Below are 21,693 nucleotides of genomic sequence, written 5' to 3'. Positions count from 1 at the left end.
TTCCATTAATAACAAGTGTGAACAAATCATCTGGAAGGCGGCGGAGGGGGACGAACCAACACTGAAGATTTCATTAGGAAAATCAGGTAAAGGACAAACACGGCTATTATTTGCTAATGGAAGGAGCTGGAGGGAGATCTTGTTTCTTCAAGTTAATGAATATTAGGGACTTCTAAGAGTATTCAGTACTAAGCTCAGTATTCGAGGAATTGTCTATTTTTATATCGCTTAAGTTTAATTATAAAGGTCGAATTTTCCGACAAATACCGTACCCCTCTGTCTATAGGCCGCCTCTGGGTACGAGAACATTTACAGATAGAATTTACATAACAATATGTTGCATGGATGATCAAAATGTTAAATAAATGAGATGAGGACATCAAGGGAAATTCTGTAGGCGACACTAGAGGTGACAAATATCTGAAGGAGAATCTATTATATAGGTAACAACATGTTATAGAGCAGGAGACACTGAGCAGATTGATATTTCCAGGGTCGGACTGGGGTATCTGGGGCCCACCAGAGGAAATGATCCTGGGGGCCTACCAATGAAGAACCAGTGAGAAACGACATGTCAGTCAGGTTTTGTGCAGGTTCTAAAGCTGGGGGCCCACCGGAGGATCCTCTGTTCCTCTGGTGGGCCACGCCGACACTGCATATTTCAGAGAAACTTCTGTCTAAAATTAGGAGTCCAGTGGGTGGTCTTACCCATGACTGTCAACTATCTCTATATGAACAGTCATACCTGGAAACCTATCACTAACTAGCACCACCCAATGTACCTAAGCTCATGACTGACAACTATCTCTATATGCACAGTCATACCTGGAAACCTATCACTGATTAGGACCACCCACTGGACTCCCAAGCCCATGACTGACAACTCTCTCTATATGCCCAGCCATATTTGAAAGCCAATTACTGACTAGGACCACCCAATGTACTCCAAAGCTCATGACTGACAACTATCTCTATATGCACAGCTATTCCTGAAAGCCTACTACTTATTAGGACCACCCACTGGACTCTTTAGCCCATGACTGACAACTATCTCTATATGCACAGTCATACCTGGAAACCTATCATTGATTAGGACCACCCACTGGACTCCTAAGCCCATGACTGACAACTCTCTCTATTTGCCCAGCCATATTTGAAAACCAGTTACTGACTAGCACCACCCAATGTACTCCTAAGCTCATGTCTGACAACTATCTCTATATGCACAGTCATTCCTGGAAACCTACAGTATCACTGTATCACTGATCTGGACCGCCCACTTGACTCCTAAACCCATAGTTAGCTGAGAGTTAAAAGATAAAAGGACAAGTTGAACTCTTTTCCCAAAAAACGATATATATTGATCTGTTCAGTTAGTCCTGCTCTATAACATGCTGCCCATAGACTGTATAGCGTTTCAAGAGTGATAGGCTCCATTCAACGCCATACATGAGTTGTATGACCCACTTCTATGTGGAGAATGGCGATCCCTGAAAAGGTCTAATGAAGCAACTAGGGAGAGGTGGCTACTAGAGAAGAACGAATCCCGAGCACAGTTGGGTTTGTTCGAACCCGAACACTCAGCATTTCGATTACTGTTGGCTGAAAAAGTTGAATGTAACCCTAAGACTGGCTGGAGAACATGGATACAGTCAGAAGCCATAGGCTGTATGCATGTTTTCTAGGACTCCCTAGGGCTGCATCTAACTTTTTCAGCCATCGGTAATCAAATGCTAAGAGTCCGGGTTGTGACAAACCCAACTGTGCTTGAGATTCTCTCATCTCTAGTGGCCACTCATTTACTTACAAGGCAGAGAATGAATGGAGATGTGACCATGAGCAGCCACATCACGGTTCATTTTCCCCTTGGATGTGGTAGGAGCCTCCTTGCTAGGTGGGTCAGGACTATGGGAATGACTGAGAATGCAGCAGTCACATAAGGATACGGTGTGATAGTATATACCATACCTCTAAGGTTCATAACAGGGTCAACTTGTTAAGTGCTCATGGTTCACATTCTTGATCCAATATCAGATATCTCGGAGAGGGTGACAGTATTTACATTCTGTAACTGGAACCGCCGTGGAAATAGGAATTTATTCACATATAGGCCGTGGGTTCTCCAGTGTCATATGTGCCATCTTATTAACCCTTACTGTTCCTCACAAACCTATTCTGAAGACATCTGGTTGATAGATTATGATAGGGGACGATTGTCATTTTTTTTTTCAGTAAGTGGGTAGAACAATTTGACAACTACAAGGTGGCCAGCAAGAAGACTCCAAGGTCAAATGCCTTCAACTAGTGTTGAGTGGACTTGCCAGACTGTTCGGGCTCGGCAATGTTGCAGTTGATATGAGACTTATGCTACGTTTACAGGGAGCGATAATTCGCCCAATCGATCGTTTAACGATTTTGAAGCAACAATTTCGTTTTTATAAAATCATTAGAAAAATCGTTTGAAAATTCGTAAGAAATATCGTCATTGCAAACGCTTTTAAGATTGCTTAAGCCCATCTTTTACATAGAGTAAATCGGTGAAAGACTGTTTACACGAAGCGATCTGCGAATTTTCAGCAAACGATGAATGAGAATTTAAAAACATGTTGGAAGATCAAAATGAACGACTTCTTGCTCGTCGTTTGATTGTTTGCTGTGTTTACACAGTACGATTATCGCTGAAATGCGATTGTTTATGCGAAGATCCGAACGATAATCATTCCGCGTAAACGCAGCATTAGGGCCCTATTACACGGGACTATTATCATGTGAAAAATCGTTAAAGCGTTCGAATTTAAACGATAATCGTTCTGTGTAATTGCAGGCAACGATCAAAAAATTGTTTGTATGTTGTCGATCGTTGATTTAGATCTGAACTTAAAATTATCGTTAATTGTTCGTTAATTGTTCGCTGTAATTCCACGTTCGTTCGCTCATGTTCCGCATTTTTTTACTAATCGTTCAGTGTAATTGCACATTGTTCATTGTTTTTCTGGGATCAAAAGGAATAAATGATCATAGTAACGATCGTAACTAACGACCATCGCTCTGTGTAATATGGTGAACTATTTCAGGTTAAAGATAAACAATCTCGTTTGTGATCGTTAATCGTTAAGAATCGTTCAGTGTAATAGGGCCCTTAGACATTAGATTTACTTGTAGATAGTGTTGAGAGGATTTGCCAAACTGTTTGGGTTTGGCAACATTACCAAACCCAAACAGTTTGGCAAGTTGGTTGGTGTCCACTGACCCTTGGGCCAGCTATGTATTCCCCCCAATATAAGAACATTCGGCTCAGCTAAACGTTCAGGTGTTCGGAATATAGAACATTTCTGGTGGTGGTTAATATACCTGAAAACATAGGGATCAGATACTTCAAATTTAACAAAGTCTTCCCCTGAAATCATCCGGTGGGAAGAGTTGGGAGGCCCCATATACCTCAGATGGTTGCTGGTCAGCTGGCCTTGCCGAACTTAATAGGTTCTGATGACACAGGTCTATTGTTTATGGGGACTCTATAGATAGGTCATCATTGTGTGACCTCTGGGAGATTGACTTGTAGCAATCAGAAGGAAGAAGCCCCTACTACAATACCAAACACAGAAACATCCATGAATATGTGCCCTGTCATTCATGTGGGCATTAATTCTTGTACTGCGCTCCAATGAACGCCATAGTCTTTTTGTTCTGCTGAGTGGACGTCCTCATTGACGGCCTATACCAAAATTCTAGGAGCAGGGCTCTAAACCCAATCTTAACCCTTTGGTCTGTTTCTACTTGCATAGCTCCATGTATATTTATGGTGCCAACTAATGTTGAGTGAACTTGCCAAACTGTTCGGCTTTAGCAACATTCTCCAAACCCGAACGCTTAAGATTTGACCCGCAGTGTCTGAAGAAGTTGGATAATACCCTAGGGGGTCTTGGGAAATGTGGATAAAGCCAAAGGTTGGCAGCCCTAAGAGGGCAACCAACTTATCCAAACTCCGCAAGTCAAATGGTTCAGAGAATGTTGAAGAACTTGAACAGTTTGGCAAGTTTTCTCAACACTAGTGTCAACCTAAGGTGCGACTCCTCATCTATGCAGAAGCCATCACAGTCTATGACTCTCTGGAACATTAAACTTTGCTCCTATTCAAATCGGTGATTGGTACTTTGTACTTTGTACTTCTGCTTTTGTCTCACTGAATAAAAGCAGCTGCTCCGGGAACCGTCCACAAATAACTTAGAAGTCAATTATCGCTTTTTAATGATTATTTTCCGTCAAATGCCACAGACCGACCCCTTTATTATATGAATCAAGCTGTCCAAGGAGAGCCAACAGGGACCACTCATAGGTCAGGTTTTCATGGCAATACATAATTCTCCAACTCTGCAAAGTTAATTGGTTACTTGCTTATTAATTAAGGTCAGCGGCCCCAGGGGGAGATAATCACGGCTGATATAGATCCATTTATACTGGGGCCACCGCCGGATTATACTACAATTAGCATAATTTCCACCTTGATTTTCTTTTCTTCATCTTTAATGGATATTTCCAATCCACGGATTCTTTTTTTAAAAATAAATTTAGATGTGAATTGAAAAGAAACTTCTCTACAGATAAAAGCCTGAATTATTCATAATTAATAACCACGTAAAGTTTTCTGATTATTCTGAAGTCTTTAAGTGTCTAGAAGTTGTCAGCTGACACGTCTTCAATTCCCTTTTCTTCTCTTCTCTACTAGAGATGAGCTCAACTTGAGCATGCCTAAGTCCGTTCTTTCAACATTTGAATGTCGGTGGCTGAAGAAGTTGGATACAGCCCTGGGGATACAGGCTGTCTTGTTCTTTAGCCATTGGTATTCAAATGCCAGATGATCGTAGAGTCCACCAAATGGAACCAAACGTTTTCCCCTAAATTGAACCAGTCTCCAGTGAATTAGATCATAGCTTTTTCTCCACACTATACAACAGGGCCTCCAATGATCTAGGTCATAAATTTTTTTCCAAACTAAACCATTGGTTCTCCACATAACTAAACCATATGTTATCCACTAAACTTTATCATAGCTTCTACATCAAACTAAAGTACAGGCTCTCCAATAAAGTAAATCATAATTTCTTCTCCAACCTGACTCATAGGATCTCCACTAAACTAAGCCAAAGGTTCTCCATCAAACTTAACCATGTAGTATTCAATTAACTAGATCACAGGTTCTCCACCAAATTTCACCATATAGTATCCACTAAATTAGATCATATTCTACACCAAACTAAACTATATGCTCTCTAAACTAGATAATAAAATTATCCACCAAGCTAAAACAAGTGTTCTCCATTAAACTCAACCATGCAGTCTCCAATGAAGTACACACAGGTTCTCCCCACAATTAACCGATAGGTTCTTTACCTGTTTTTTTTTTTTATTAAACTAGATAATAAGTTATCTACTGAACAAGAACATAGGTTCTTTGCTAGCCGAAACCATGCACTGACCTAGAACACTGGCAGGTTTTCTATTGAACTAGAACATCGGTTCCAAACTGACCCATACCATAAGATCTCCATTGACCTAGATAATTATGTTATTCATTAAAATAGACTATAGGTTCTTTACTGGTCTGTTGGTGCTGCCCTGAACTAGATCATAGGTTATCCATTGGCCAACACTAGGGATGGGGAACCGTCAGCTTTCCAACTGCAAAATGACAATTTGGCTGTCCAGGCATGGTGGTAATAGTAGTTTTATAAGAGCTGGAGGTTCCCCATTCATGGTCTAGATCATAGGTTATTCACTGAACTGACCTGTTCCTCTGTTTCCTCTAGAACACAGTATATCCACTAAACTATATCATTGAAATAAAATATATATGTTTTCCTCAACCAAAACATAGGATAACATAAAAAAAATTACATGTATTTACCCCCTGGCTTCCGTGCTACTGGTACTATGCCCCTCCAGTACCTGTTGTGCGGCCGCTTCCATGTTTGGGGATGTGATGTATTAGGCCCACTCAGCCAATTGGTGGCTCATTGGAAGACAATTTCAATTCTGTATAAATTCAGCCTAAACCAAAAGGTCTTCTAAATGAACTACAACATTGGTTCTCTGCTACATTGAGCCATAGATCGTCCACTGAAGTTCTCTAGTTCTCTACTGAACTAGACAATAGGATCTCAACTGAAGTAAGACATTGAACTAAATCATACCGTGTTTCCCCAAAAATAAGACATCCTCCACAAATAAGACACCCAACAAGCCTACCAACAAGCCTAAAGTAAGGCTCCCCCCCCCAAAAAAAATGGCACCCCCCAAAAAAATGGCTCTAAACTAAGGCTCCCCGCCACCACTCGCCCCCCGCTGTCTGCTGCCCACCATCCACCACCTCCCAGGGCTCACCTAATCCCCTTGTGGACCTCCGGGGGAAGAGAGAAATAAGCCATCCCTCGAAAAAAAGAAATAGTGCCTCTTTGGGAGCAACAATTTATGTAAGGCACTGTCTTATTTTCGGCGGGGAAACACAGTATAAACCAGAGCTTAGGATCTACAGTGATCTAAAATATTGAGTCTACAATGAAACGGGCCATAAGTTCGGGCCATCGAGCTGGAACATGGGGGTATTAACCCATAAAATTTATGCTAAACCAATCTTAGGTGTCTCTGTTGAAGTAAATCATAAGGTTTCCAATGAACTAAACCATAAGGTTTCATCCAAACTAGACCATAGGCTCTTCCCTACACCGAACCACAGGCTCACCAAACTCTAGGGTAACCACTGAACTAGATCACTAAATCTTAGAGTTTCAATGAAAGTAGACCACAGGATCTCCACTGATGTAAACCATAGGGTTCGTCAAACTAGACCATAGGGTCTTCACCACATTAGTCTTCATCGTAGTTCTGCCATTTTATTACTGTACCAGGAATCTTAGGATGAACACTGCAATAGATTTTCCCTTTATAGGAAGACGTTTAAAGGGGAACTATCAGCAGGTTAGACGAATCTAGCCTGATGATTGCCCTCTGATCCTGGTCCTAATTTTTTGGTTCCAAACCTAAAATTGGAATTACCAAATGGACTTAAAAAGTGAATATCACCTCTAAAAATGTCAGCGATTTATTTTTCAGGAAAAACTCCTCCTATCAATGTTAATCACTACGGTGATTCCAATGCGATTCTAATGGAGCAGCTGTCAAATGTACTAACAGTAATTGATATTAAAGCTACATTTAACCATGTGATTGTAAGCTCCATATCCGAGCGCGTCCATATGGCCATCTGCAGATTTTGGCGCCATTAAGCGCAGGCCACAGACTCTACTGTTTCCGCTGTAAAAATTCAATATTCAAGATACTAAGTACTGTCACATTTGTTTTTACTGTACTCAAGGGCTAGTTTATGAAAAGCCATGAAAACAAATGTGTTTTGCAAACCCATAAAACCATAATGGAGACAGCGTCTAGTAAATTAAACGCTTCAGAAAAAGAAAAATAAGCGCGGTAATGGACGCCACAAGCATGGCCGGGGATTGTGGCTTTATAAATCAAATATTTCACTCATTAAAGCAAATGTACCAATTGACGCCATTAGCTAAAGGACACATGTCATGTCCTGAGCTTACAAAGAGCAACTGGCCCCAACCTTGCGTGAAAGTCATCGTGGTTTCCTGGCATGAATGTAAATTATTTCTTAGCAAAGATCATCCATTTTGCCGGGGGAGGGAGGAAAGGAGTGCGCTATGGCGGTCGGTTTAATAACTTTATGTAATCGACTAACAATAATAAACCCTGATGCTTTTCTTAGCTGTCAATCATATAAGATACTTACTGTTCTGGTGACCACACGATCTATACATTTACGACATAATGGGGGAGATTTATCAAACATGGTGTAAAGTGAAACTGGCTCAGTTGCCCCTAGCAACCAATCAGATTCCACCTTCCATTTTCCAAAGAGTCTGTAAAGAATGAAAAGTGGAATCTGATTGGTTGCTAGGGGCAACTGAGCCAGTTTCACTTCACACCATGTTTGATAAATCTCCCCCAATATTTCTGGCAAGCTTTGACTGTTGCATGATGGGAATTGTAGTTTTGCAACAGCTGAAGGATCGAAGGTTTTCCATCCCTGCCTTAAAGGTAAACCATGGCGGAAGTAGAATCACAGAAAGAGAAATCATCGCTGACACACTAAGGTTGGGTTCATATATGTTCATCTGTACCAGATAGGAAGCTGGATTTCCTGCATCCAACATTCCCTCAATTGTACCATAGGCTAAAATAGACCATGGAGCTGAGCCTATGGACCACTTTAGCCTATGGTGCAATTGAGGGAATGTTAGATGCAGAAAATGGTCCATCCAGAATAGTCCCCCTATGGCGTAATATTACTGATCAAAAAATAATTGTGCCCAATGTGGCAGTAGGGATCAATGGTAACCAAGGCGCATTTGGAGGGGCAGTGATAGGGGACTGTTGAAGTGAGTAACCCTTTAATTTTAAGCCAGTCTGCCCCATTTTAAAAAGTATTTATATTGCCAGACAACCCCTTTTACAAAGGATTAGAGAAAAGGGCCTACTTAAAGTTTCTAAAAAAAATTTATGTGTCATAAAGAAATATTTAAAGTTTTGATCGGTCCAGGTCTGAGTGTTCAGACCCGTACTAATTGGGAGAACGAGCTGGGAGAGGATGCGCCACAGCATCCTCTATAACTCGTTCTCATGATGAGTACAGGTCTGAACACCCGGGGGGACATCTATCAATGTTGCACCCAGGGCGTATGCCAGGGAGAAGGTGCAGATTAGTCCCCTTCTCCCTGGCATATGCCTGCCGTATCCCCCACTCGACTGATGGGCGGGCAGGGTGAACTCGGGAGGCAAGGCGGCAAGGCCCCCTCCCGCGGCCGTATTTATCATGATTAATGCCTGCTCGCGTAAATCATGATCCAAGCCTAGATTTGGTACGTCAGGCACAGATTTTTAGTGTTCGTCAGAGAAAAAGGGCGGGCCTAAGTTAAGAACGCCGTACTTTATAAATACCCTCCATGTTAAGGCTCTGTCTGTCCCTTTAAAGTCTACAGTGTTAAGAAGGTTATCCAGGATTACACAATTAGAAAAAACACAGCTACTTTCTTGCAAAAACAGCACCACCCCCTTGTGTGTGGTATTACAATTCAGCTCCATTCACTCCATTCGCAAAACCCAAACTGAAGACAAGAGAGGTTTTGTTTCGGCCATGTATTCCTAAGCCTGGATAGCCCCTTTAAAGGGAAAACTCCACCTTTTTTATTTATTCCATCATTTTAGAAATTTCCTTCTACTATTTCATTAGTGTCAAGAACAGATTCCCCCAAATGGGACTTCACCTAGCAAAAAAAAAAAAAAGGCTTAAATGTAACATGCGCCATCAACATATGTTCTTTCGCTGTGTTGATATTTTTGAAAAACAAATATTTGCATAAATATTTAATCTGTACAAATCCGCACGTGCGCTAGAATGCCGAGTGAGCGGATTTAGGAAAGCCCCCGCCACTGCACCGTAAATACATAGTCGGCAACTGTATACTTACAAGAGCAAATATGAATAGGAAATGATTGGGGGGCTATAGCCGGGAGATGGGATAACACGCTATACAGCACGAATACAGTCACAGCTCGACTTATACTCACCCAGGGCCAAGATTACATTCACTGCCATAATCCTATATCTAAATTCCATTGCTTGTTGGTGACACTAATCCTAACCATCCACTTAACACCCAGGGGACCGCCCGCCCTCCCCTGGCTATCTATTATCATGTATATGGTATATAAAAAAAACTCCTATCGAGTTCAATGGGATTTCCAGGACCTTGTTCACATGTTCATTCTGCAAAGACATTTGAGTTCCGACATGACGTTGCTTGAGTTGGAATTCTCTACCAGGAATCCATAGACTAACCATCCATAACTCCACTCCAAAATCGACTTCAAATCTACTTTATTTCAGCAAAGAAATGTTCATTGTCCATTTAGTCAGTGTGCATTTACCATAAGACTTCCTAGACCATGATGGCGGACAACCCATTAACTTACATTACTGCTCTGGACAGTTCCTGACATGGACAGAGGTGGCAGCAGAGAGCACTGTGTCAAATTGGAAAGAATACACCGCTTCCTGTAGCAGATACAGCAGCTGACAAGTACTGGAAGAATTGGGATTTTTAAATAGAAGTAAATGATAAATCTATGTACCATTGGTAGCCATATGCCCCCAGCTGCCAGTGTGGCTTCACTCTAAGGTAGCCATGTAAGTTGTTTCAGCTATTCGAGTCTTGGAGGGGTCTTTATTTTATTATATAAGGGTATAATGGTATGTGCGCACTGAGTAATTGTGACGGATAACGCAATGCGTATTACACCGCTCACCCCGCTTGGCTCTTCACCCATCCCATAGACTCCATTCTATGGGTAAGGAGGATTCCGCTGTCTGCCCAAAGAATTGACATGTCGGATGACGGCATGAAACTGGCTCAGTTGCCCCTAGCAACCAATCAGATTCCACCTCTGATTCCTCACAGACTCTTTGGAAAATGAGAGGTGGAATCTGATTGGTTGCTAGGGGCAACTTGGCCAGTTTCAATTTACACCATGTTTGAAAAATCTCCCACACTATGGAATCTGCACAAATAACCCGCTGCGGATTCCGGCGCTCACGCCCGCGCCATAGACTCAATTCTATGCACAGGAAGGTTCTGCCATCTGCACACTGAATCGACATGTTAATTCTTTGGGTGGACAGCGGAATCCCCCTGACCATAGAATGGAGTCTATGGCTAGCACGGACGTGAGCGACAAAATCTGCGGCGGGTTATCCGTCCGGATTCCGTAGTGTGCGCATACCCTTACTCAGTGTGGACATACCCTAACCCTGTACAATAATTTATAAAGAAATGACAGTGATCTATATTATTCTAAACATTTCCTACAATGTGCAATACAAGCTCCGGCAAAGAACGAGTTAAATAAAACCAAGAAGTGGCACGACAAAAAACGAAAATGTCAGGAATGATTGAATTCCAAAGCCATTACCCCCCAGCTCACCAAACCCGGGTGAATCTCACACGAAAATTGAAACAATCCTGGAAGTATTTAGCGTGACCATCTCCAGTGTAATCAAGCATGGTCCGGCGATGAGGCAAGCGCCTGGCGAAGCAGCTGGGACTGCCGGCCGCGGATGGAGGAGTGTGACTGCAACTCTACACTCAGCCGTGATGTGAAATATCGGAGATCAGCAAAGCAGAAACCCAGGGACTTCCAAAAGGATCAATCAACGGCTCAAGTATTGTTCTCGGAACTCCAGGCTTTAGTGGGAAATGGTATTTGTTGCTTAATTCGAGCACCTTCTGGCAATGATCGACCCACACCGGTACCGTTATTAGCACCGCGACCAGAAAAGTTCATAGTTAAAAATTGACATTGTGTCACGGGGTGACAAAAATAGTTAAAAACATTGGGGGAGATTTATTAAACATGGTGTAAAGTGAAACTGGCTCAGTTGCCCCTAGCAACCAATCAGATTCCACCTTTCATTTTCCAAAGAGTCTGTGAGGAATGAAAAGTGGAATCTGATTGGTTGCTAGGGGCAACTGAGCCAGTTTTAAATTACACCAAGGGAGAGATTTATCAAACACGGTGTAAAGTGAAACTGGCTCAGTTGCCCCTAGCAACCAATCAGATTCCACCTTTCATTCCTCACAGACTCTTTGGAAAATGAAAGGTGGAATCTGATTGGTTGCTAGGGGCAGCTGAGCCAGTTTCACTTTACACCATGTTTGATAAATCTCCCCCATTGAGGCAGATTGGAAAGCATTAACTGAGGGCCCTATTCCACCGGACGATTATCGTTCGCATAATCGTTAATGTTTAGCGATCTCAAACAACCGCTACTGCGAAAGACCTTAAAACGTTCACTCATTTCCACGGAACGATAATCGTTACTTATTATCGTATTTGCGATACTTTTTTCTTCGTTATTTCTTCGCTATTGTGTTCGTATCTACTGCGAGCGACCGAACGACGTCTTATTCAATGCGAACGAGCAACGATAAAAATAGGTCCAGGTCTTATAAAGCGATCAACGATTTCTCGTTCGGTCGTTAATCGTTAACTGCATTTCAACCGAACGATTATTGTTTAGATTCGAACGATTTAACGATAATTTGAACGATAATCATTGGGTGGAATAGGGCACTCAGGCCAAGCCGTCTATAGGTGCCCATATAGGTTCCCAATTTTTGTCCACCCTATGCACATAGCATGGCTTAATGTCTATGTTTTCTCTATTGGGAAAGGGGTACGTTGCAACTTATCGCCTTAGGGTCGGGATGTGAAAATCCAGAAACGGCCCCTCTCCTGTCCTCAGTTTGGGTTTGGGGTTTAGTAGCTCAGTTCAATTTAACTGAATGGAGCAGAATAGCAATACCACACACAACCTGAAGACAGGGGTGGCACTGTTTTTGAAAGAAAGTAGCTGCACTTTTTCTATTTTTCTGGATGGCCCCTTTAAGGTCAAAACCTTTAGGTAAAAAACCTTTCCTGCTCTTGACAGTTCCTGTCAGACTGGAAAGAATACACCCCTTCCTGCAGGACATACAGCAGCTGATAAGTACTTGAAGACTGAAGACCTTTTAATAGAAGTAATTTACAAGTCTATATTACTTTTTGAAACCAGTTGATTTGAAAGAAAAAAATTTTCGCCAGAGTGCCCCTTTAAATTATCATTCCCTAACAGAATACATGAATTTTAAAATGAAAGAAACAGCTAATTTTTTTTAGATGGCTGTTGAAATAACTGACTTCCAGTACTTATCAGCTGCTATATGTCCTGCAGGAAGTCGTGTATTCTTTCCAGTCTGACACAGTGCTCTCTGCTGCCACCTCTGTCCATGTCAGGAACTGTCCAGAGCAGGAGAGGTTTGCTATGGGAATTTGTTCCTGACATGGACAGAGGTGGCAGCAGAGAGCACTGTGTCAGACTGGAAAGAATACGCCACTTCCTGCAAGGCATACAGCAGCTGATAAGTATGGGAATACTTGAGATTTTTAAATAGAACTCAATTACAAATCTGTATAACTTTCTGAAATCAGTTAATTTGAAAAAAATAAAAATAAAATAAAAAATTTCGCTGGAGCACCCCTTTAAATTTTAACATTAAAGGACCAGCTAATTATTTTGATGGCAGTTACAATAACAGACTTTTTTTTTCAGCTGATTTTCTTAACACATTATTTGATTGAAGCCAGCTGTTTTTTTTACATACTTTTTGAACCGTAAACTGTTGGCTGTTGTACGATTCAAAAAAAAAATAAAAAAAGCGGCAGTTTTTACTATGTGTGAACATAGCCCGAAACACACAGAAAGCAAAATTCAGAGAATTTGTGTACTGTCGAGGGGCTTTCCCTGTGTTACGGGGGAACTCTGCAGTTTTTGCACGGATTACCATTACCCATATAGCGTGGCCGGACATCTGCTTTCAGTATGTTCCCATTTCTCCAGAAAATAACTCCTCCTGACAGTAGAGCCGCTGCCCGGTCGGGGGTAGAAAGTTACAGCGCAGCTGTCTAAATAAATGTGTTACTTCCACTACAAATGCTCAGTCTTTCCCATCGCATCTTACAAAAGTGCCTCGCGTTAAAAAGACAGATTTACTCCAGAGCAGAACTCCTTCCCTGGCTCTCTGTAAAAGGAGATTTTATATCATACCGCTGGTGGTGTCGCCGATTTATAAGGTTGTCGCCCCCCCCCCTATAAGGTTATGATGAGTACAGAGACCCTGAATGGGTCCGTCTGTTTTTGGAGAGTCTACGGCACATGGGGGAATATAGAGTTGCCCCGATCCTTAAGGGATTTGTTACTTTATATTGGCATTTATACAGGTTCATATGTCTTATAGCGAGGAGGAAAATACTACCGGTTGTGTGCTGATTCTTTATGTATCATGTCACTGTGATACACCGGCGGAGCCTTTATATGGCTTTTTATGCTCCGATCAGGGATATCCGGGACTTTTTACTGTTCTCTTCAATGCAGCATTTACATTTTGTTTATACCTCATCCGGTCCTATTACATTTTCGTCTGATCACTTGTAAAATAGTATATAGGACACGGGGGGGGACAACAAACAAAATGTGGTGTATCTGCGCGACTATAAAGCTGGCCTTTATGTATAGGATGGCGAATGGTCAAACATCATCTCTCCTGATGAATGCTCAACTCAGTGAGTTCTCAATGGTAAGGGGTTAGCCTGGATTTAAAACAAAAACAAAAAAACATGGCTACTTTCTTGTAAAAATAGCTCCACCCCTGTCCTCAGGTTGTATGTGGTATTACAATTCAGCTCCATTCACATCTATGGAACTGAGCTGTAATACCACATCCAAACTGAGGCCAGGAGTGGTGCTGTTATGGATAAAAGTGGCCATGTTTTTCTAAGCTCGGATAAGCCATTAAAGCTACTGCTAGATTTTTCTGACGGTGACTTATCTCCCTGGGTGTAAAAGGATTGGGCAGATGAAATCCAATATGCCTGATCCTTTTCTTCCCCAATTTCTGCCATCACGTGAGGGCCGGGAAGCCACATATACATTAGATGCTTGACCAGAAGAACTATTTAAAGGGCCAGAATAGGGGGAGATTTATCAAACATGGTGTAAAGTGAAACCGGCTCAGTCGCCCCTAGCAACCAATCAGATTCCACCTTTCATTTTCCAAAGAGTCTGTGAGAAATGAAAGGTGGAATCTCCTGTCTTCGCTCCTATTCGACGGAGAGATGGCAGCAGATCTAATGCTAACATTGTTGAAAGACAAATGACAGAAACGATCAGCCGACATCTGACATCTGGTGGATGAGGTAGAAGAATACTTAGAAGAAGAGAATACTTGTGCCCGTGTATTGACCTTTGGGTCTTCACACCACCTTATGGCCCCTAGAGGGTGACACAAGGCCCAGACCTTGTTACCTGGGATGAGCGGAATGCTGAGGGTTCCCTGCTGACAACCGCGCTGCCAGATAGAGTTATTAGGCTTACCGCAACTTTGCTCTATCCGGAGCAGTTCCTAGCTTACTGCTGTCCGTGGATACTGTCCTGCTTTGGCTTTAGCTGTCCAGGAATGATAGGAGTTGTAGTTTTGCAACGGCTGGAGAGCCAAGGTTCCCTACCCCTATAGTATAGATCCTAGTTGCCCCAGTTGTGTCTTGCAACAGTCCAGGCTAGTACACGACCACAGGGGGGCGCAATAGAGCTTGGCTATAGTTACAAGCTATAATCTCCCTGGAAGACATAGACTAGGAAGCTTGGAATAGCAATGTTTTATTCCCGGACAGTAAGACGCATTCAGGATTTTGCCGAGCGGATGCGGACAATCCCAGTATATGGATAATTTATTATAGCCGGTACAATGCCTGCATCACATAGGAAGGCAGCGAAAATTCCTCATGATCTGATGATTAGTACAAGCCGGGCGGCCTGAGCGGCAGCTGAGGCATTTACAAGGGCTGGCAACCTTCCCGAAGCTTCACTGCAAATTCTGCATGCAAATTAAATGAATTGTGATCCGCTTCATTAACTCTGAACCAACGGATTGCACCAATCTAGCATTTCTGCAGACACACACGCAAAAAAAAAAAAAAAAAAAATTACAAAAGAATTTCCTGCTGTGGTTTTCAGGCTACAATTCAATAGGAATAATTTTTCTTTTTTTTTCTTTTCTTTTTTTCTTTTCTGACAAAACTTAATTGGGATGAATATGGAGACACGGTCGTAATTGGAAGGAGTCTTATTTATAACGGCATCAAACATTTAACTACTTGAAACAGCTTGAGCGCAGGACGAGGCTCGCATGAGAGACACTTAAAGGGTGACACAGGCGAGTGACGTATGTTTCAGGCGCCATCTAGTGGTGCTGGGTAAAACTGCAGGGACTGTATAGGTTCCATATGTAAATGGTTTCTCAATGGGTTCATGTTGCAAAACATAAATAGTAATACAGATTAAAGGGGTACTCCAGCGGGGGGGGGGGGCACTTTTGCACTGGGACCGGGGACGAGGTGGCCGAGGGAAAAGACGTCCACTCACCTCCCCGGTTCCAGTGGCGGGTCCCACATCGCTGCGCTCCAGTGCCGGATCCTGACTCCTTCACTGAGTGGCTGAGCGGACCTGAGACATCGCGTTTCGGGCCCGCGTCAGACACCCGGAAGCGGCCGGGAACATAGACTAAGTATGAGTATAATATAGTAATATAGATCAAGTATCAGTATAGTATAGTAGTAGTAATATTACTAAAGTATAGTATCGTAATACAGATCAAGTATCAGTATAGTATAGTAATAGTAATATAGATCAAGTATCAGTATAGTATCAGTATCGTATAGTAGTAGTAATATTACTATAGTATAGTATAGGTATATAGATCAAGTATCAGTATAGTATAGTATAGCAATATAGATCAAGTATCAGTATAGTATAGTAATATAGATCAAGTATCAGTATAGTATCAGTATCGTATAGTAGTAGTAATATTACTATAGTATAGTATAGGTATATAGATCAAGTATCAGTATAGTATAGTAATATAGATCAAGTATCAGTATAGTAATAGTAATACTACTATAGTATAGTATAGCAATATAGATCAAGTATCAGTATAGTATAGTAGTAGTAATATTACTATAGTATTGTATAGTCATATAAATCAAGTATAGTATAGCATAGTAATAGTAATACTACTGTAGTATAGTATAGTAATATAGATCAAGTATCAGTATAGTATAGTATAGTAATATAGATCAAGTATCAGTATAGTATAGTATAGTAATATAGATCAAGTATCAGTATAGTATAGTATAGTATAGTAATATAGATCAAGTATCAGTATAGTATAGTAATAGTAATAAGAATGAAGTATCAGTATAGTATAGTAATAGTAATATAGATCAAGTACCTGTATAGTTTAGTAATAGTATTATAGATCAAGTATCAGTTCTGTAGCACAGCCAGGGCCGTATTTACCACTAGGCACCCATGGTCCGGTGCCTAGGGCAGCACCTTGCAGGGGGGCAGCACCAGGGAGCAGGGGGAAAGAAAAAACACATTTTTTTGTTTTTATTTTTTTAGTTTCCCTCCTCTCGTTCAGACTTGCCAGTAAATCTGGTGTCTTTTCCAGGGGGGTGGGGGGTATGGTGGTATTGGTCAGGTCTGGTATCGCCAATAGGTGCGTGAAGATGGGGCGTCTCCAGGTTTAGTGCCTAGGGCAGCAGCAGCTGTTAATACAGCCCTGAGCACAGCCCAACACTCCCTGTTATATTTCAGATATTCCAATGCTACCCCTACACCAGCGCCACTATAAGGTGGGTATTGTACCAATTTCCATTTAAATATATTGATAAAATTGAACAGGATTCCATCAACATAATACATTGTATAGGGGAATGGAAGCATTTAGTATAACTATATCCTGCCAGTACTGGAGGTATTGCGGCTATGGCTTGGTACATGGGTACAATATGCCAGCACTCTGCATTTGTGTAATCTGCATGAATTACATCTATACAATGATGTGTTCATTCACAGACAGCAAGCAGATGTGTATAGTAAAGGGTGTATAGTAAACGTTTCAATACATAATGAGGGACTAAAGGAGTAGTGTGTCTCCTCGACTTACAAACTGGAGTATGGAACAATGCAATGCTTCATGGGAAAAGAGTATGCAAAGTAGCTAATTTCCAGAAGGAAAAGAACTTGCTGTACAGCACCACCTAGTGGAGGCAGCTTACTATGCAATCAATATTCAATAAATAGGGCTTTGGCTTTGGCTCTCCAGGCATGATGGGAATTGTAGTTTTTGCAACAGTAGGAGCGGTGTTGCATTTCTGCTTTAAAGGGTCAGAGGTCTAGATGGGTCAGGGTCTTAGTGCTGAGACCCCCTCCGACACAGCTGGGTGAAGAACGAGGCACCCAACTATGTCTAACCCCTCTGTGTGATGTGGCAATAGATGCAGCGACATCTGGATAACGTTAATGTACACGTTCTAATAGAAAATGTAAGAAAATCCCACAAATATGACAGTAAACCACAGAGGTTGTAATGGCAGATCCCAGCTCCATAGAGGATCAGACCACAGCCAGGCTGCAGACTCTATGTAGGATGGAATTGGGACGCATGAGCAATCATAGAAACACTGAGATTTAATGTTCCTTCTTGGTATACCAGTATATCTGTGTAGAATCATCATAATTAATTAAACTCCTATTTAAAAATGTCAAGTCTTCCAGTACTTATCAGCTGCTGTATGTCCTGCAGGAAGTGGGGTATTCTTTCCAGTCTGACATAGTGCTCTCTGCTGCCACCTCTGTCCATGTCAGGAACTGTCCAGAGCAGGAGAGGTTTTCTATGGGGATTTGCTGCTGCTCTGGAGAGTTCCTGTCATGGACAGAGGTGGCAGCAGAGAGCACTGTGTCAGACTGGAAATAATACACCACTTCCTACAGGACATACAACAGCTGATAAGTACTGGAAGACTGGAGATTTTTAAATAGAAGTAAATTACATTTGATTTGAAAGAAAAAAATGCTGGATAACCCCTTTAAGAGTGGTTCAGGAGGTAACAAAGTAAATGTGAGATCATGATGCCAATAGGATTTCTTCAGGTCTGGTTTGCAGATTTAAAGGGGTACTCCAGGGGGGGGGGTACTTTTTCGCTGGGACCGGGGGCGAGGAGGCTGAGGGAAAAGACGTCCACTCACTTCCCCGTTTCCAGCGGCAGGTCCCGCATCGCGGCGCTCCGGTGCCCGGTTCCCGGCCACTTCCTGGTGTCTGACACGGGCCCGTGACGTCTCAGGTCCGCTCAGCCAGTAAGTGAAGGAGGTGGGATCCGTTTCAAGTCCGCTCAGATCCCGACTCCTTAACTGACTGGCTGAGCGGACCTGAGACGTCACGTCGCGTCAGACACCAGGAAGTGGCCAGGAACCGGGCACCGGAGCGCCGCGATGCGGGACCCGCCGTGAAAAAGTGCCCCCCCCCCGCTGGAGTACCCCTTTAAAGAGGTAGTTCACAAAAATAATATTTCATATCATCTGGTGCCAAAAAGTGCCAGCGATTTGTAATTTACCTCTATTAAAAAATCTCAGCTCTTCCAGTACTTATCAACTGCTGTATGTCCTGCAGAAAGTGGTGTATTATTTCCAGTCTGACACAGTGCTCTCTGCTGCCGCCTCTGTCCATGTTAGGAAGTGTCCAGAGCAGCAGCAAATCCCCATATAAACCTCTTCTGCTCTCCAGACTGGAAACAATGCCACTTCCTGCAGGACGTACAGCAGCTGATAAGTACTGTAAGTCAGAAGTAAGACTTCGCCAAAGGGCGACCATTGATCCTGGGGGGAAGGAAGGTTATTTGGGCTTGCAATGGAAAATAGCTACCTCTAATAAGACAGCTGTGTTCCTCATGGGAGGGACCTAATTTGCATAGTTTGTTTTCCCACAATCCACTGCTTGTAACTTGTTCTCTTCAATAAAAACAACCCCCATTAGACACTGTTAAAACCTAGAATTACTAATATACATTATATTTTTCCCTGCATTCAGAATATGTTCTCTTCGTAACCGTCCCATATTTCTTCCCCCTCTTTGAATCCGATCAAGAATTCCAGGAACGTTTCTCCGGTCTAAATGGCATAAATTCCCTTTAAATTGTCCGTGACGAATGTTAATACACGGAGCTGTTGCAGATACCATTCGGAAAGGTCTGCAGATGGAGCTGTTGACTTGTCATTTTCGCACTTCTCGCAGACGATGTGTCACACACAGCAAGTCCCGGTGTGACAGCCGCCTAGACACAAAGCACAGACATGTTTCCCTTTGTGACAGCGGCTTACTCGGTGTGCGAGCTATGCCCGGTATGTGAACAGCTACTAATGTAAACAAAACTCCCAGATAGGTCTGTGACATTTACTACTAGTTATACACACTACAATGTCAAAGTATTAACATTACGCTGGTGGAATGATGATCAGAATACTAATAATCTCTTCTAAAAATTATACTGCATATAAAACATTAAATAAACACTAGACTATGCTATACCTGTAGCCACCAATAGGGGATCTAAGGAGCTTACTTCATACTGTTTATACATTTAATTCTATAATAATACAGTATGCAGTTTGCTCTGAAGCTCCCTCTAGTGGTGGCTGCAGGTAGTCAGAATTTTATCAACAGGAATAACCAGGATTTAGAGCTATGTGTTAGGTGTAAATGGTGGCTTAGCCACTTTAGAGACTTAGCCATTTAAGCTATATAATCCATTTAAGAAATGAATGCAGTAGCATTGAGAAGTTCATAGGGAATTTATTAAATTAATAAATGTTTAATGTTTTGTCAGAAACAGCGCCACAGTTGTCTACAGGCCGTGCCTGGTATTACAGCTCATCCACATGGAACATAGCAAGAGTCACAATTTTTCCTATCAAACTGGTTTTCGCTTTTGCAAGTCCATCCAAAGGCTTGCATCACAGGGGCATTTTGATGACTTTCCTAGGGTCAGGCTTATATTTTCTTCATGCCTTTTTAAATGTAGATGATTAGCAAAATGTGGATAACCAGCAACCCCAGGCACAGGTCATGGACAAGAGTGGAAAGGGCCATCTGATCCCTGAAAAACTGTCCATCCAGATACTTTCAAGGCAGAGAGCGGTCAGGCATATTGGGTTTCAACTGCCTGACCCTTTTGTTCTTAGAGAAATAAGTCGTTGCCTCAACTTTATTCAATCTATAAAAAGATTAGTAAATCTGTGGATTTTTCTGTAATAACACGTTTTGAGCCCTTGAGGTCATCATACCAGTTGGCCAAACAGATGATGCCGGGGGAGAGAAGGATCAGACATGTTGGAATTCATCTTCACAACCCATTTGTTTTTGGAGAGATAAGCCATCACTAGAGATGAGAAGACTTACCAAACTGTTCAGGTTCTGCAATGTTCTCCGAACCCTAATTTTTGGCATTTTACTCCCGGTGACGGGAAAAGTTAAAAACCGCCCTAGAGCTGCTAAGAAAACATGGATACAGCCTATGTCCATGGGGCTGCAGTTAAATGCTGAACATTTGGGTACAGAGAGCATTACCGAACCCAAACAGTTCGGTAAGTCCGCTCTTTCCTAGCCATCTGCTAGGAGTCTGGCAACTGCTTACCCTTCCTCTCTCTATTAGGAACGCATTAACGCAAAACAGTATATGGAGAAATCAAGAGAGATAACCATTGGCTGGATGACTATAAGACCAAAGAGTATGGCTATCTTTAGCATAAGTGCTTCTAAGCTCCAGTCCTCATGGCCCACCAACAGGTCTTATTGAGGATTTCCTTAGTATTTCACAGGTGATATAATTATATTCAGTGCATCAGGTATTATCACAGGTGATATAATTATACTCGGTGCATCAGGTAGTAGCACAGGTGATATAATTATACTCATCAGGTATTATCACAGGTGATATAATTGTACTCAGTGCATCAGGTAGTATCACACGCGAAATAATTACACTTGGTGCATCAGGTATTATCACAGGTGATATAATTATACTTGGTGCATCAGGTATTATAACAGGTGATATCATTATACTCATCAGGTATTATCACTGGGGATATAATTATACTTGGTGCGTCGGGTATTATAACAGGTG

General features: G+C 42.1%; 1 protein-coding gene across 5 annotated transcripts in view; it reads right to left on the bottom strand.

The window, feature by feature from the left end:
- The window catches only part of TSPAN9 (tetraspanin 9), a 352,108-nt gene that overhangs the window by 259,236 nt on the left and 71,179 nt on the right, over positions 1–21,693 (bottom strand). The window lies entirely within an intron of this gene.

This window comes from Dendropsophus ebraccatus, chromosome 1, assembly GCF_027789765.1.
Source record: "Dendropsophus ebraccatus isolate aDenEbr1 chromosome 1, aDenEbr1.pat, whole genome shotgun sequence".
NCBI classification, from domain to species: domain Eukaryota; kingdom Metazoa; phylum Chordata; class Amphibia; order Anura; family Hylidae; genus Dendropsophus; species Dendropsophus ebraccatus.
The sequence above is the reverse complement of the archived record's forward strand: the minus strand, read 5'-3'. Positions and strand labels throughout refer to the sequence as shown.